This window comes from Chrysemys picta, chromosome 4 (assembly GCF_011386835.1).
Source record: "Chrysemys picta bellii isolate R12L10 chromosome 4, ASM1138683v2, whole genome shotgun sequence".
Taxonomy (NCBI): domain Eukaryota; kingdom Metazoa; phylum Chordata; order Testudines; family Emydidae; genus Chrysemys; species Chrysemys picta.
In genome coordinates this window covers 68,525,523-68,540,710 of record NC_088794.1, presented here as the reverse complement: position 1 = coordinate 68,540,710, position 15,188 = coordinate 68,525,523, and positions in this window count along the sequence as shown.

Sequence of the window (15,188 nt, the reverse complement as noted above, 5' to 3'; positions counted from 1 at the left end):
CATCCTGATTATTGTGATAATACAAAACATGGAAATAAGAGAAAATACAAGCACAATCTTGATAAGCATAATGCTTGATAAACATACCTCTCAACGTACAAAACTGACAATGTCTGACAAATGCCCAAAATGTAGAACACTAGCTTTTACTGGGCATCATGACATAAACCCTTTTATATATGTCACTTATTTGTAAAACCAGTTTTAAAGAATGTTTTCTCACACTGCAGATTAAAGCAGTTTTTTTTTTTATAACAAAAGCTGGGGAGGAAAAAAAATTCCATCATATGCAACTATAAGGACTTTACATATGAGTTGAAACCTGATGCTACTGATCCCCATCATAGACTTCGATCATTGTTTATTTTCTATGTGGAGTAGCTAGATACTGTATGTATGGTGGAGGTACATCTAAGTGGATAAATATATAAATTAGATTTACTTGTCTCAGTTGCATGTCTGGGATCTTAAGAGAAAAGCACTGCAGAGGGAAGCACTTTGTAAACTTTGGAAGATGAACTCCTCTGTCATAAATGTAGCAGGCAGCTTCCATCAGCAGACACTCAAATGAATAGGTATGTGTCATACCTCAATTACTTTCCTCCTAACTTCCCAGTACCTGACAAAGGCTCTAATTCAGAATATGAAGTGATTGAAAACTCATCTCCTGTGCCAAGTATCACTGATCCTCCAGGATATTCACTTTGCAGTGATAGGAGAGAGTTGATTAAGGAAGTGTGACCAGTTCTATGTAGGCCTAGAATACGTTCACAGGTATGACAAATATAAGATGGTGTCATACTTGATTGCTAGTCATCTTAAAAGGCACCCACTGAAATTTTCTTAAAGATGTTGCAACTACTGATAGCTGAGACTTTTACTGCTTCCATCCTATCTTCTGCTTTTCTATATCTTTGTTCACTCTCCTTCTTTAAAATATTTAAATGTCATTCCAGATCCATGTTTGCCATCAAAATAAGGATGAATTGACCTAAGATTACAAATGTGCTCCCTACATTGCTGAAATAAATGTTGATAAACTGGGTATGGAGAAGACTACCTATGAAAAGGAGTGAGTTTAAAAATGCTACAATCTTAGGGCAAGATTGTGTTTCACTCTAGGCACAGGTGCTCAATTGAGGGGTAGAAAGGGCAAGAGAACAAAGTCTCTCCTTTCCCTTGGTAGTGACTAGCAACAATTTCTGCTCCTCTGATCCCTAAGCTCATGATCCATAAACTTGTTGTGCCAGCATGGGGATAAGTGAGATGAGCTGATATGGAGAAGGGGAAGATAGAGCCAAGTCCAGCTCTAGGCACCAGCTTCGGCGGCAGCACTCCGGCTTTTTTTTTTTTTTTTTTGCCTGGGGCGGCAAAAAACCTGGAGCCAGCCCTGGGTAGTGCTGATGTTAGCAGTATGTCAGAGCCCAGAAAAATTTCTGATAGTCTTTCTGAATTCCTCCTGGAGCTGACAGCAGAATAGCTATTCCTCACCATCAATATGTGGTTAAAGGCCAAAATCCATCTTAGTATGGGGCTTGTGCTCATGTTCACTGATTTTTATTTTTATTTGGGTGCTATTCTTTCATTTAATACTGTATGACTACAAATGGGTAACGCTACTGCAGAGGAGTTACAGTTTCTGAACAGTTGACATCTGATTCTTACTACACCTCTATCTTGATATAATGTTGTCCTCGGGAGCCAAAAAATCTTACCGCGTTATAGGTGAAACCGCATTATATCGAACTTGCTTTGATCCGCCGGAGTGCGCAGCCCCCCCCCCCCCCCCCCCGAGCACTGCTTTACCGCGTTCTATCCGAATTTGTGTTATATCGGGGTAGATGTGTATGTTTTATAAGCTTAATTAGAGGCAAATAATGTGTTTTTCTCACCCGTATAATAGAACTTCTTTGTTGCAATATTTTTTTATCTACTGAAACTTTCTCTGACTTGGTGACTTTGTGTTGCCCATGATGAGTACGATTTGCTTCCCCTCTTTGAAGTAACCTTGACCTACATATTTACAATTAACATCAGATTCTCTCATATAATACAATTAATAACATCTTTGAACTAGCATATTGGACTGGATACACAGAAGTAGCATGGTACTGCACAGCTCCTGTATGTTTTACTGAAGTTTGGTTTGCTGATTTAATTCAAGTCAGCACATTATTCCATAGACCAAGTGCACTCAATGAACTATCAATGAAGAGATGTCATAGGATTAATAGGGAGGCTTAGGAAAACTTAGCATTGATCCTCCCAGCTTGCTCAGAAAGTGGTTTTCTTTTGCTCACTGGATAGAGATGTTGCCAAATGAGTTACAAGGCTTTACTCTGTTACGATGCAGTAATTTCTATGATATCCACACAAACATCCCGTAGTTGAGTGGAGACCCGCTAGTTTGTCAACTGCTATCTAATAGGAAACCTATTGTGATTCTTCACTAGCTACTGGAAGGCATACTTGAAACGGATTTCAGAAGACCAATAAATGTTACTGTGGGATTTTCTCAGTGCGAAGGCAATGGGTAAATGGGTTCCAATTAAAAAACCACACCAATTTTTATCCCAGACCAAACTTTGTTTTTTAGAGTATTTTCATTACATCATGGAATATCATGAGACAAACATGCCAGAAAGACAATGGTGGAGGTCCATCCACACTCCCAACCACCTTCACCCCCCGGTGCTTTTCCACCTACACCCTCCCCCACCACAAATGTCCCAGTGCTTTTCCACAGAACATTTTGGTGGCTCCTGGTTAGGCTGCCTATCACTTCTGCTTTTTTGTAGCACCAGTAGGCTTGATTCCAGCTAAGGACAAGCAGCAAATCCTCCTTACTTCTATATTGGGAAACCCCCCCACCCGATATTGTTTTGGAGACACCTGTGGGTGTTTTCAGTCCTTCAACATGCTCTGAGGTTAAACTGCCCAGCAGTTCAAGGTCATACACTAAAATCCCTACTCATTCATGAGAAGGCAAAATAAAATATGCCTTATAATAATCTAATGATCTTTGTCCACATATATGTATTATACAGGCTTTGCCAGGATTTGCAGCTCCCTATGTACATGTGCAATGTGGATTAGAAGTTAGGGAGCCTAAAATGGTATTTCAGGCAGAGAGATTTGCTGCCAGTCTGCATGTGGAGTCCAGGTGGGGAAGAAAGAGCTCAGTGGATGGGAAAGCTCTGTTATAGGAACAGGAAAATGAGCTTTCTGGAGGAGAGAACCAAGCAGGGAAGAAGATAGTTGAGGGAGGCGAGGGAGAGAAAGTTTGGGAAGACTGCTGCAGAGATAATGGCGTGTATCCCCGGGGGCAGCTTCACCCAATTTGCCGACTGGATGTTCATCCACAGGGCCCAGCTCAACTGAGTCCCACTGAATGTAGCCATCCTCCATGGGAATCAAGACAAGCGATGCAGGAAGTGTGACTACGCCAGTGAAACGCTTCCCCACGTCCTGTGTAGCTGCAAGCCCCATTCGAGAGCTTAGCAGCTGCGACACAACACCATCCAAGATCGCCTGGCTAGAGCACATGGGAAAGCTTGCCGTAAACTCCGCCATCCCCAGAACGTACAGCCAACTGTGACCAGCATCGTCATCACCATCGAGGACCAGAAGAACATCATCATGGTGGACGTTACAGTGGCATTTGAGAACAGGACCCTGGCCTTCCACGATACCTAAGCTCGAAAGATAGAGAAATATGCCCCTCTGGCCAAAACCTTGAGAGCTAAGGGTTACCAGGTTCAGACACACGCACAGATCATTGAAGCCTTAGGCGCATGGGACCCCAGTAACGAGAGAGTGCTGAGAGAATGTGGAATCGGTCAACGCTATGCTCGTCTGATGTGGCAACTCATGGTGTCGGATGCCATCAAGTGGTTGAGGGACATCTACATAGAACAACTTACCAGACATTGGCAATACCAGGAGGGATGAGCTGGAGTGCAGATGAGAAGCGCAGTCAGGAAAGTGGATTGTATTCTCATGGATTGTATTTTCTAAATGGACAACCTACCTAATTCTCAATTACTGAGGGAGAATCTCCACTCATTGATATATTTTGCTTTCCACAACCAAATCTCTGTACAACTTTCCATGAGTGATGTACCCAAGTTTTCGGATTCTAATATCTAAACTGTATTCTTAAATCTTTTCTCCTAAATTTGGGTCATTGCTGATTATGTACTCTATGCTATGACTCTTAAAAACTAACTTTATATTTGTGGATAATCTAAGCACTATACCCAGATGTACAGACACTCTTTTCCCAACCTATGTATTATATAATTTTTTTAACATTAGTATTTGAGCGTTGCCCATTTTGTGTAGCATGGTACAATAATATGAAATATTTAGTCCCTATCCGATGGAGCTTCTAATTAACTGATAGCAAACCCACTATCCAAGTAGATCTAATGTGCAGAGAGGTGCTGTAAAAATCCAAAGATTATTTTATATTCATACAGAAGAGTTGTCATCTTGCTTCTCAGAGTACAGGATATAGTAGAGCTATTTACATACGTTCTATTTATAATGGAACTGCTGATTTTCATGGTCATGGTTAAGTCTGCTAACCTATTGCCATGTGATATTGCAATTTTGGGCAATTTTGTGCTAGTTCCATTTTGAGGTAACCCCGCATAAACTATGATTTATTTTGGAGTGTGTGTGGTGGGGGGTTTTAAGGGAGGGGGGGGGAGGAAATGAAAGGTGTATACGCTGATTGGGTCAAATACACTTAAAAAAACAGGTTCAATTTGATTGACTTTAACTGATCAGGGGGACTTTAACTAAACACTGATGCCAATGGTGAATTTGTCTCATAGAACTGGTCACTCCAGTTAAAAAATAACATGAAGAACTCATACCTACTTGGATGAGTATTAACGATTTCATAAGGTAAGATGTACAGTGCAGCACATCGACTTCCCTTGTGCTACATCTCCTAGAATCAGTATTCACTGTAGTAATCCTTCTAATGTTCCTTATTTATGGCCAAGGTTTAGAGAGCTTTACCTACAAATTCCTCTGGTTAACGAGCCCTTGATAGCATGAGTTTCTTGTCTGTCTTTTTTGTCTTGCATTTGTCTTGTTTATTATTATATACAGAACTATATATCCTGTGGTTCTGTCTATTGGGATACCCTGTATTCTGTCTCTTGTATTCTGTTCACTTCAATATTTGGAGCAGAAATATTTGAATGAGAGGAGAATCCTTTTATTTTAAGCTTGTGTGGAAAACACTATATGCCTGTAACAAGCGTTGTGCAATAGCTGCTAATGAGTGTGACCTATATTTAAAATGTATACTATGTAGAATGACTAATATGTATTTTTGTAATATATCAACTTAAACAAAAGGTGAAATTTTCAAAAGTACCTAATTCCCATTGAAAGTCAATCAAACTTCAGAAAATTTTGCCCAATTAAGCCTGTATTTTATCTCTGAAACTGTTCAGCTGCCATGGAATCCATCTGCACACAGGACTACATAGCTATATTGATCAGCATCCTCAAGCACATGCATTAGGGCTCTGGGACAAAACCCAAGAATCCTGATTCCAAAAGTGCAGACTACTATGTAAACTAAATAAAATCAGCTTTAGCTGGTCGGAAATTGTATGTGCATCACTTTCCACAGATAATCTAGTCCTGCCTATTGTCTGTCTTTGAGTACTAACAAACAAGTTACCTTACTTCCTCATGGGGCTGAAGGATGACTAAATCCCTTAGATATGTACAAATATGTAATAGATCCTCTGGAAATCATGGTGGGGGCAAGAAAGTTCATGTGTTTTGTGTTGAGTCTCCCTTCTTCCCCCAACCCCTCCCACCGCACAGTATCTAAACACGAATTGTTTCAGTTTTGAGTATCAAGAGCACTGAAAACCACAATATTGTAAACCAGTTCAGAAGTCTAGCATGGTTTGGAGTTGAAGTTATGTGAAATCACTGAGTGTTTCCACTCAAACCATAAATTAACCATGATTTGCTTGGTATTTGCCCCAGCATCTTCAAAAGTATTGCACACCTTTGCAGAAGTATATGGTGGCACTTACTGAAATCAGAGGCAGTTTGTCTGAGCAATTTCAATCTGAATGAAGGGTTATAGATAGGACTCTGTGTCTGTCACAAAGGTCGTGGAAGGCACAGATTCCATTACTTCCTGTGACTTCTGCAGCAGCCAGTGTGGCTGACCAAAGGGCCACCCAAGCAGCTGGCCCTGGGGGCAGCTCTTCAGGCAGCCCTGGGGACAGCCACACTGGCTGCTGCTGGAGCGGCTTTGCAGCCAGTCGCTCAGCAGCTGGCCCCAGGGATCGCCCAAGCAACAGCCAATGCAGCTGGCCCCAAGGACTCAGAGCAGCCGCTGACCCTCCTGTGCTGCCTCCCCTCCCCTCCCCAGGGGCAGCCAGAGTGGTGGCGGACCCCCAGCGGCCAGAGCGGCAGACAGCCCATCTGGACCGTCTCCAATTTGTCCACATCCCAGAATGATGTTTGCTTTTATTGCAGCAGTGTTTTCCCATTTTGTATTTGTGCAATAGATATTCCTTCCAAAGTGTAGTACTTTGCATTTTTCCTTATTGAATTCCATCCTACTTATTTAAGACCAATTTTTTGGTCTTAAAGACCAATTTTTGACTTCTAATCCTGCTTTCCTAAATTCTTGCAACCTCTCCTGGCTTGGCATCATCAGCAAACTTCATAAGTGTACTTTCTGTCATTATCCAGATAATTAACCCTAGTTAATACTCCCTTACAGATTGACTGTGAACCATTGATAACTACTTTCTGAGTAGCAGTAGCTTTTCCAACCAGCTGCGCGCCCACATTTATAGTAGGTTTGTCTGGGCTATAGTTCTCTAGTTTGTGTGAAAAATCATGTGACACAGTATCTGAAGTTTCAAAAATCAAGATACATCATCTCTATTGCTTTCCCCCTATGCACAAGGCTTATTACCCTGTCAAAGAGAGTTATTAGGTTGCTTTGGTATGATTTGTTCTTGACGCATGTGTTACTTCTCACCTTATTTTCTTCTATGTGCTTACAAATTGTTTGATTATTTGCTTCATTACCTTTCCAGGTACCAAAATTAAGATGATTGGTTTATAATTCCATGGGTTGTCTTTATTCCTGTACTAAAATTGCCCTTTTCCAGTCTTCTAGAATCTCTCTCTTCCTCCACACATTCTAAGGGCAGGTCTACACTACCCGCCTGAATTGGTGGGTAGAAATCCATCTCTTGGGAATCGAATTATCGCGTCTCGTCGGGACGCGACAATCGATCCCCGAATCAACGCTTCTACTCCATCAGCGGAGGTAGGAGTAAGCGCCGTCGACGGGGGAGCCGCAGAGGTCGATTTGCCGCCGTCCTCACAGCTGGGTAAGTCGGCTCCAATACGTCTAATTCAGCTACGCTATTCACGTAGCTGAATTTGCGTATCTTAAATCGACCCCTCCCCCCCCCATAGTGAGGATGTAGCCTCACAGATAATTGCTGATGTCTCAGAGATCTCTTCAGCAAGTACCCTAAGTATTCTAGGATGTATTTCATCAGGCCCTGCTGACTTAAAGACCTCTAACTTGTCCAAGGAATTTTTAATTTGTTCTTTTCCTAATTTAGTCTCAGACCTGGTCTACTCTAGGCAACTAGGTTGGTATAACTATGTCCTCAGGGGTGTGAAAAAATCCACCTCCCTCCCCTGACTGACAGTTAAACAGACCCTACCCCCAGTGTAGATAGCACTAGATTAATTGTAGAATTCTCCTGTTGACTTAACTACTGCCTCTAGGGGAGATGGAGTACCTATGCTGATGGAAAAACCCTATCCACATAGGTAGTCTCTTCACTGAAGCACTACAGTGCCGCTGCTGAAGTGTTTTAAGTGTCAACAAACCCCGTTCACAGTGATGATCACTGTGTTAGCAGTGATTGGACAACTACTCTTTTTTTGGTGAAAACTAAAAGAAAAAAGGTATTTAACATTTCAGCCATTGTTTTTTTTTTTTCTGTTAGTTTTCCCCTCCCCATTTAGTAATGGGCCTACCCTGTAAAATGTTTTCTTGTTATCCTTTATGTTCCTAGCTAGTTTAACCTTGTTTTGTGCCTTGGCCTTTCTAAGTTTGTTCCTATGTTCTTGTTTTGAGTTTTATATGTATATATTTCATTGAGTTATATATATATATAGATAGATAGATAGATATAGATATATTTCATTCTTTGTCATTTGACCTAGTTTCCACTTTTAGCATGACACTTTTTTTTGAGTTTCAGGTCATAGAAGATCTGCTGGTAAAGCCAGGATGGTCTGCTACCATACATATTATCTTTCTTATGCATTGGGATAGTTTGATCTTGTACCGTTAATTATGTCTCTTTAAAAAACTGCCAAGTCTCCTGAATTTTTTTTTCCCCTTAGACTTTCTTCCCATGGGATCTTGCTTACAAATTCTGAATTTGCTAAAGTCTGCCATCTTGAAGTCCATTGTCTTTATTCTGCTGTCTTCCCTCCTACCATTCCTTAGAATCCTGAACTCTTTCATTTCATGATCACTTTTTACCGAGGCTGCCTTCTACCTTCAAATTCTCAACCAGTTCCCCCCTGTTTGTCAGAATCAAATAATAGCCTCTCCATCTTCTGTAATAAAAAGTTGTCCTCAATGCATTCCATGGACTTGGATAATCTGTGCCCTGCTGTATTTTTCCCAAAAGGTGGGTAGGGGAAGTCCTCCATGGCCATGTTTCACACTGCTTTAACCATGTTTCAGATATAGCCACTTGAATGTTAACCATGGCTAATCCTGGACTGGGAAGAAGTCTGTCTATAGTGTGTGTTGTTCCCAACTTTAATGTTTGATTATGACAGCACCATCTGCGAGACCCTTATGGGCATTGAAAGAACAAAATAAAACTGCATATCTGAGTTGCATTTGGTAAATATAAAAAGAAAAAATGAATTTGTCATGTCCAGGTAAATAAATGAAACCTAGTTTCAGGGACTGAAGGATTTATCAGCATGTCAAGCCAACTGTATTTCCATATGCTGTATATAATCTCACATGACACTGATAGAAATGTTAAAAGAAACATCTTAGACTAATGAAAAACCTAGTGATTTGTCCATAATATACTGCAATATGGTGAAGGAGATAAACTATAAAACAGGTTATGAAAGACTAAAGGCAACAAAGCTTTAAAGCTTGGCTCTTTGTCACTTGGTGTGCCAATGATTTATTCCTGTTAATAACAATTTGATGGATCTGCCCAGATATGTTGCCACTGGAGTAAACTAGTAAACATTAACTCTTGCTGCCATCCTGTTTATTGGTTGGTGACAAAGTGCTTTTCCATCAGCTTCCAGAATGAGGAAAGCTTCTAAAATGTCTAAGTGTATTAGAACAATAAGGTCCTATGCTGCATAGAGCTTTACTAAAGGTGGAAAATGTGCACCAACAAAATAATTGTTACAATAAGATACAGAAGACTAATTTTTCCACTATTTGTGGTGGCTTAATTTAGTCCATTTTTAAAAAATCATCTAAACACTGATTTCCTACTTGATTTTAAAATACAGCACTTCATTCTTACCCACATTACCCTATAAGGTTACTCTCTACACTGTGTTTACTACCACCCATCCTCCAAATCTACTTGTCATCCATCTCACCCATGTGGATCTAATTGTCGGATTGGGGCCTAGGTGTGTAAGATGTACAAACTGGAGTTATTTAGCATAATGTTTTATTAAACTGGAACATGCAACATGGGCATGAGCTAATAGAGTTGTAGATACCACCACGATAAGAGAGTAATTAAGAGTCAATGGCCCATTCAAGTCTTGGCTTCTATGGGGAGACTACAAAAATGGTGGGATTTTTTGTGATGTAGTCACCTATCTCAGGCTACATCTACACTACAGGGGGGAGTCGATTTAAGATACGCAAATTCAGCTACGTGAATAGCGTAGCTGAATTCGACATATCGCAGCCGACTTACCCCGCTGTGAGGACCGCGGCAAAATCGACCTCCACGGCTTCCTGTCGACGGCGCTTACTCCCACCTCCGCTGGTGGAGTAAGAGCGTTGATTAGGGGATCGATTGTCGCATCCCGATGGGACGTGATAAATCGATCCCCGAGAGGTCGATTTCTACCCACCGATTCAGGCGGGTAGTGTAGACCTAGCCACAGAGACAGAGACCTACTTTTTTGACATATTCAAAAATGTAAAAAGGAAGGAGTCAGAAAATCCTTTCCAGTGCTTGGTTCCAGAAAGGAAGGGTGAAAGAATTGATAAGGTGGCTTCATGGAAGTGCAAGATGCATATCCAATAGCAAGATCAATGCCTAGGAAATAAAAGGGAAAAGCACAAAGACAAAGTGTAAAACCACGCATCCTGACTCTTCCATTTAATTTCTTAACCCTTCCTGTGAGTTGCTTTTCCTGCTACATACACCTCTTCAAACCCCTTTGTGTAAGCTACGCACACATTTAGACCGCACACAATGCTTGATGGAGTCTCCTGTTGCTTTGACGATGAGTGTTCAGTTAATAGTATTGACTTAGATGCTGGGTTAATTTTGTTTTTTGTGGCTTCTAACCTGGGAAGGTTAGTACAGTTGCATTTCTCGCAAATGTAGTTATTGGGGGTGGGGGTGGGGGTTGAGGCATGGCCTTACAACATGCTCTCTTCTTCTGCACAGACATCACGTGCCATTCCTCAAAAGTGGACATGGCCTCATGGCACAGACCTCTCCATCTGGATCTGTCCAGTGCAATATGTTCCCAGGTTTTTAATGTCTCTTGCATGCTTTGAGGTTGGCCTTCAAGGTGTTTTTGTATCTGAAGATGGGTTGGCCTTTAGAGTGGGTTCCCATGGTAAGCTGGCTGTGGAACACCACCTTTGGTATATGGGAAACCTCCATGCAGACTGCATGTCCAGCCCAGCACAGTTAAGCCCGGATGATCATACTGTTGATGTCAGAGTTTTGGCACTGTTTGATGACTTCAGTATTGGGGATCCTGTCCCACCGCTTGATGTTGCAGATGGTTCTTAAGCAGAAAAGGTGGAAGCTTTCTAGCTGTTTGTGGCATTGGTAGAGCATCCATATCTGACAGTTGTCAAGGAGTGAGGTGTATATCACAACATGGCAGATTTTTATCCTGGTTCTGCAGCAGACTCTATACTCCCTTCAGAGCCTGTGGGTGAGCTCGGCAAATGCGAAGCTGGCCTTTGCCAGGTGCTTTATGATCTCATCATCCAACATGGCATTACTGGAGAGTGTGCTAGCCAGGCAGCAGAATTTTCTGATCGAGTTGAGCTGTGATTTGTCACTTGTGACAATGGGATCATGGTGTGTGTGTGTGTGTGAGGGTGGTGGTCAGGTGCAGGCTGGTACGTGACCTCTGTCTTTTTCAGGTTGATTGTGAAACCGAAGCATTTTGAGGCACAGGCAAACTGGTCCATGATAAGCTGAATGTCCTTGAGCAATGTGCAATGAGGGCACTCTCATCAGCAATTGGAAGCTCTCTGAATAGCTGTTTGATTACCTCAGGGTGGGCCCTGAATTGATGTAGATTGAAGAGACCCCCGTCCAGTCTAAACCAGGTGTGTATGTCTCTGTCAGTGTACTGGAATGTGAATAAGAGCGTGGCTGTAATGACAATGACAGGGCTGGATCCATTATGAATCCTTGTTTGGTGCTGTTGGTGACAAGGAAGGCTTTTGATGAGTCACCACACTTCATCACCATGGCCATCATGCCATTGTGCAATAAGAGTATAACAGCAATCATCTTCTCTGGGCAACAGATTTTTGAAGGAGTTTCCATACATCCTTGTGATTCAGCGTGTCAAAGTCTTTGATCAGGTCAACAAATGCCTTATAAAGGTCCCTGTCCTGTTCAGGAGCCTGACAATATTAATTACACTATTTAGGAAGACAACAAGTATTTGATAAAATATCAATGTATATAAAAGCTAAGATTCCTGGATACCAATGTTTTTGTTTGGTTGGTTGGTTGCTTTTGCGTTTTAATTTTCTGAAGGGCTTAAACAAATAAATTGAACTTGTTGGAACATCTCTTGCCATTCATCAGGAAGGGTAGCATATATATAATCTACCTCTTCTGTGGTACTTTCCTGCTGTTGGCTGAAGCTTTCATCAGGGATGGGTTTGGAGTTTCTCTTGTTGAAGTAAGGGATGTACAAAGCCGTTGTACTTGCATGGAAACTGATTCAGACAGATGTTTGGGCTCTAATAAATTGTTCTAAATATATATTAATGAGCCAGGAAATGTCCAGAGTTTTTTAAATCTGAATTTTCTTTCCTGTTGCCATCACAGCTCTGTTGTCAAAAGCAGGTGCTTACACCTGTACTGATTTTTTTTTTTGGCACCTCTTTCTTGAACCAGATTCTTATTTTGTGTCATCAAGGTAAAAGGTGTTAGTTGTGTGGTAAAACACCCATCAGATCCACTTATTCACATGTATTGCAGAACGGCCAAGCACTAGCCTTGCTCAGTCTCATGACTATGAGCAGAGATGATGCCCCATTCGTCCTCTGCTACAGAACTCCTACCGGTGCCAGGGCAAGAGTCAGGAAAAAAGCATAGCAGGATACATGTTGCTACTCCTCAGACATGAGTAGTATATATTACTGACTTACTCCCATCCTGTGAATACTATTGGATTTTAAAAATAATACTGCTGTTCTGCATCAGGACAAAACTAAAACCTTTCAAAAGTGTTCACAAAAAAGAGAAATACGACCCAAAATCTCTAATAACCAAGTGGAAGTCCCTGGATTGAAGTTCCTTCTTTTCCTGATTCAGAGCAGAGTTGCAAACCTGGGTCTCCCACATTGCCAGTGGGTGTCTTAGCCATTGGGCTATTGGTTATCCCTGGGTGTGGTTGCATCTGTGTGTGTCTGTCATAGAATCATAGAATATCAGGGTTGGAAGGGACCTCAGGAGGTCATCTAGTCCAACCCTCTGCTCAAAGCAGGACCAATTCCCAACTAAATCATCCCAGCCATTCTGTACCTTAGGAACAATCTGTGATGGGGTAGTCTTAAGGGCAGTAGGGACTAATGGTAAGCCCATCCTGTCACATGGCATGGCCCTTTGAGTCTGAAATTTCCAATTATATCCGAAGGGCTAGGAGTTAGTGGGAGAGAGTAAATGGTCCCAGGAGTAAGAATGTTTGGGAGGAAATCTAGTTACTGTGCTTTAAGGGCCTCTGGCAAGGAGTCTTGCAGAATAGATGGGGTAAGACTCCTCTCTCAGCCAACCACTTGGGGATGAGCTGGGAGAAGACACCCAGCATAAATTCTGCCTCCTCCCTCACGGAAGGGGAGATATCAGTGGGAAAGTCTAGCCCACTAAGCATATTGAAGGCTAATTCAGGAAAAGGGATGGCCCAGCTGAGTGAGAATCTGGCAAAACTGGTTAACCCAGTACCCACCTCCAAAGAAGAAAGGCTGAGGGCTTTGCTTAAAAAGGACCAGAGAATCTAATTAATAGAACCCAGCTCCAGAGAGGAGGGCTGGAAAGGCTACTGTTTAAGGAGAGAGTGAGGAGCTAATTAATACAGCCCATTTTGAAAGAGAAGAGCTGGGGAATCCTGCTTAAGAAGGGACTGAAAAGAGTAACCCTGGAATGGGTTTCAGAAACAATTTTTTTACAGGTGCAGTAGCAAAGAATTTCCTGAAAGGAGGAGCCAGCAACTGTTAGTTGGACTGAGTCTGAGATGATCAATGTCCCTGGTGTGTCCTGAGTAAGTTCCTTACTTATGTTTATGGCTGTCATTAATAACTAAGACCCTTGAAAAGGGAAGTGACTTTTGATCAAAAGGTTCTTCTTGGACTTGTTTATAACCCAGATGAAGGGAAGTGAGGCAGGACTCACCTGTGGTGCCATGGCTGACCAAAAGTGCCCCCAGTTTCCAATAAAAGTTTTGTCAAATCCAACCTTTTCCAAGGAAAAAGTTTTGGTTTCAATGAACTGGCATTTTCTGATAAAAATCATTACACTGAAAAATTCCTGGTGAGGTCTATTGCTGACAGTAACTTAAAATTTAACTGGTCAGGAGCAGCACCTATCATCTAATTAATACCAACTCCCATTGGGGACATGTTGTGTGGGCCACTGAACTAGCCATTTGTACCTGCTGATGTATTCTTGAGTGTTATAGAGGCCTCCTCTCCTGCTCTTGCTACAAGAAGAAACAAAGCTCCCTACATCTTCTCCCTTTGAGTGTCAATGTAGCAAAGGGCAGCAGCTAGCAGGCAATGAACTTGCACCAACATTTTTATTACACATTTGAATGTTTCTACTGTAATCTACTGGAACTTTAAGGCCACTTTATACTGCTCCGGTAGTGTAAATGAGAATTGGGCCCTAAGAACATTGCTGGTGAACATTTCAGATCACTGCCCACTTCTGCTCATCTTGGGCCATTTAAGTAGGCGAGTTGTGGGATGGGGGGAAATCTAAGTCTAATTTAAATAATCTCAATATTGTAAAAAATGTATTCTCACCTGTTACCTTCTCACACAAATACACTCTGGATCATGTGACTAAGTTGCATTAACTATCCAATAAACGCTAAAGTTAAATGTTTTTCTAACTACGCACCAAGCTGTTTTCAGCAGCTCCGTATCTTGATCTGAACTTCTTGGCCACGCCCTATATGCACAGATACTCTCAGATTACTTGTGAGTGACTGGGAGAGATAGACATACTGTTTTTGGAACAAGGGGGTATTTCTTGCACCACTGAACCTTTTGTTGCTACTGTTCATTTAGTGCCATCTTCTGACATGATATATGTTTGCTACTAATGCAATTTGTTACCTGTCACAAGGACAATGCCATGTCTATGTATCTGTTGAATTGCTAGGCACTACTGGTAACTTGTCTTCCTTTTTTCTGCCTTTTTCATTTTACGCTCAGTTTTATATTCTTGTAAGAATTCAAATGTCGTTTGCTGTTTCTCTTTGAGATCCTGAAGTAGAGAGGCTTCAACCTAAGAGACTGGATCTGAATATCCGAAGACTTTGGGGAAGTTCACAGCCAGATAGCAGTCAGTCTTTTCGATCTCAGACTTCTCTCTAATCAGAGCATCAGCAGGAAATACGCAACGCAGAGGAGTAAGGGAAACAAGCCATCCTTTTTC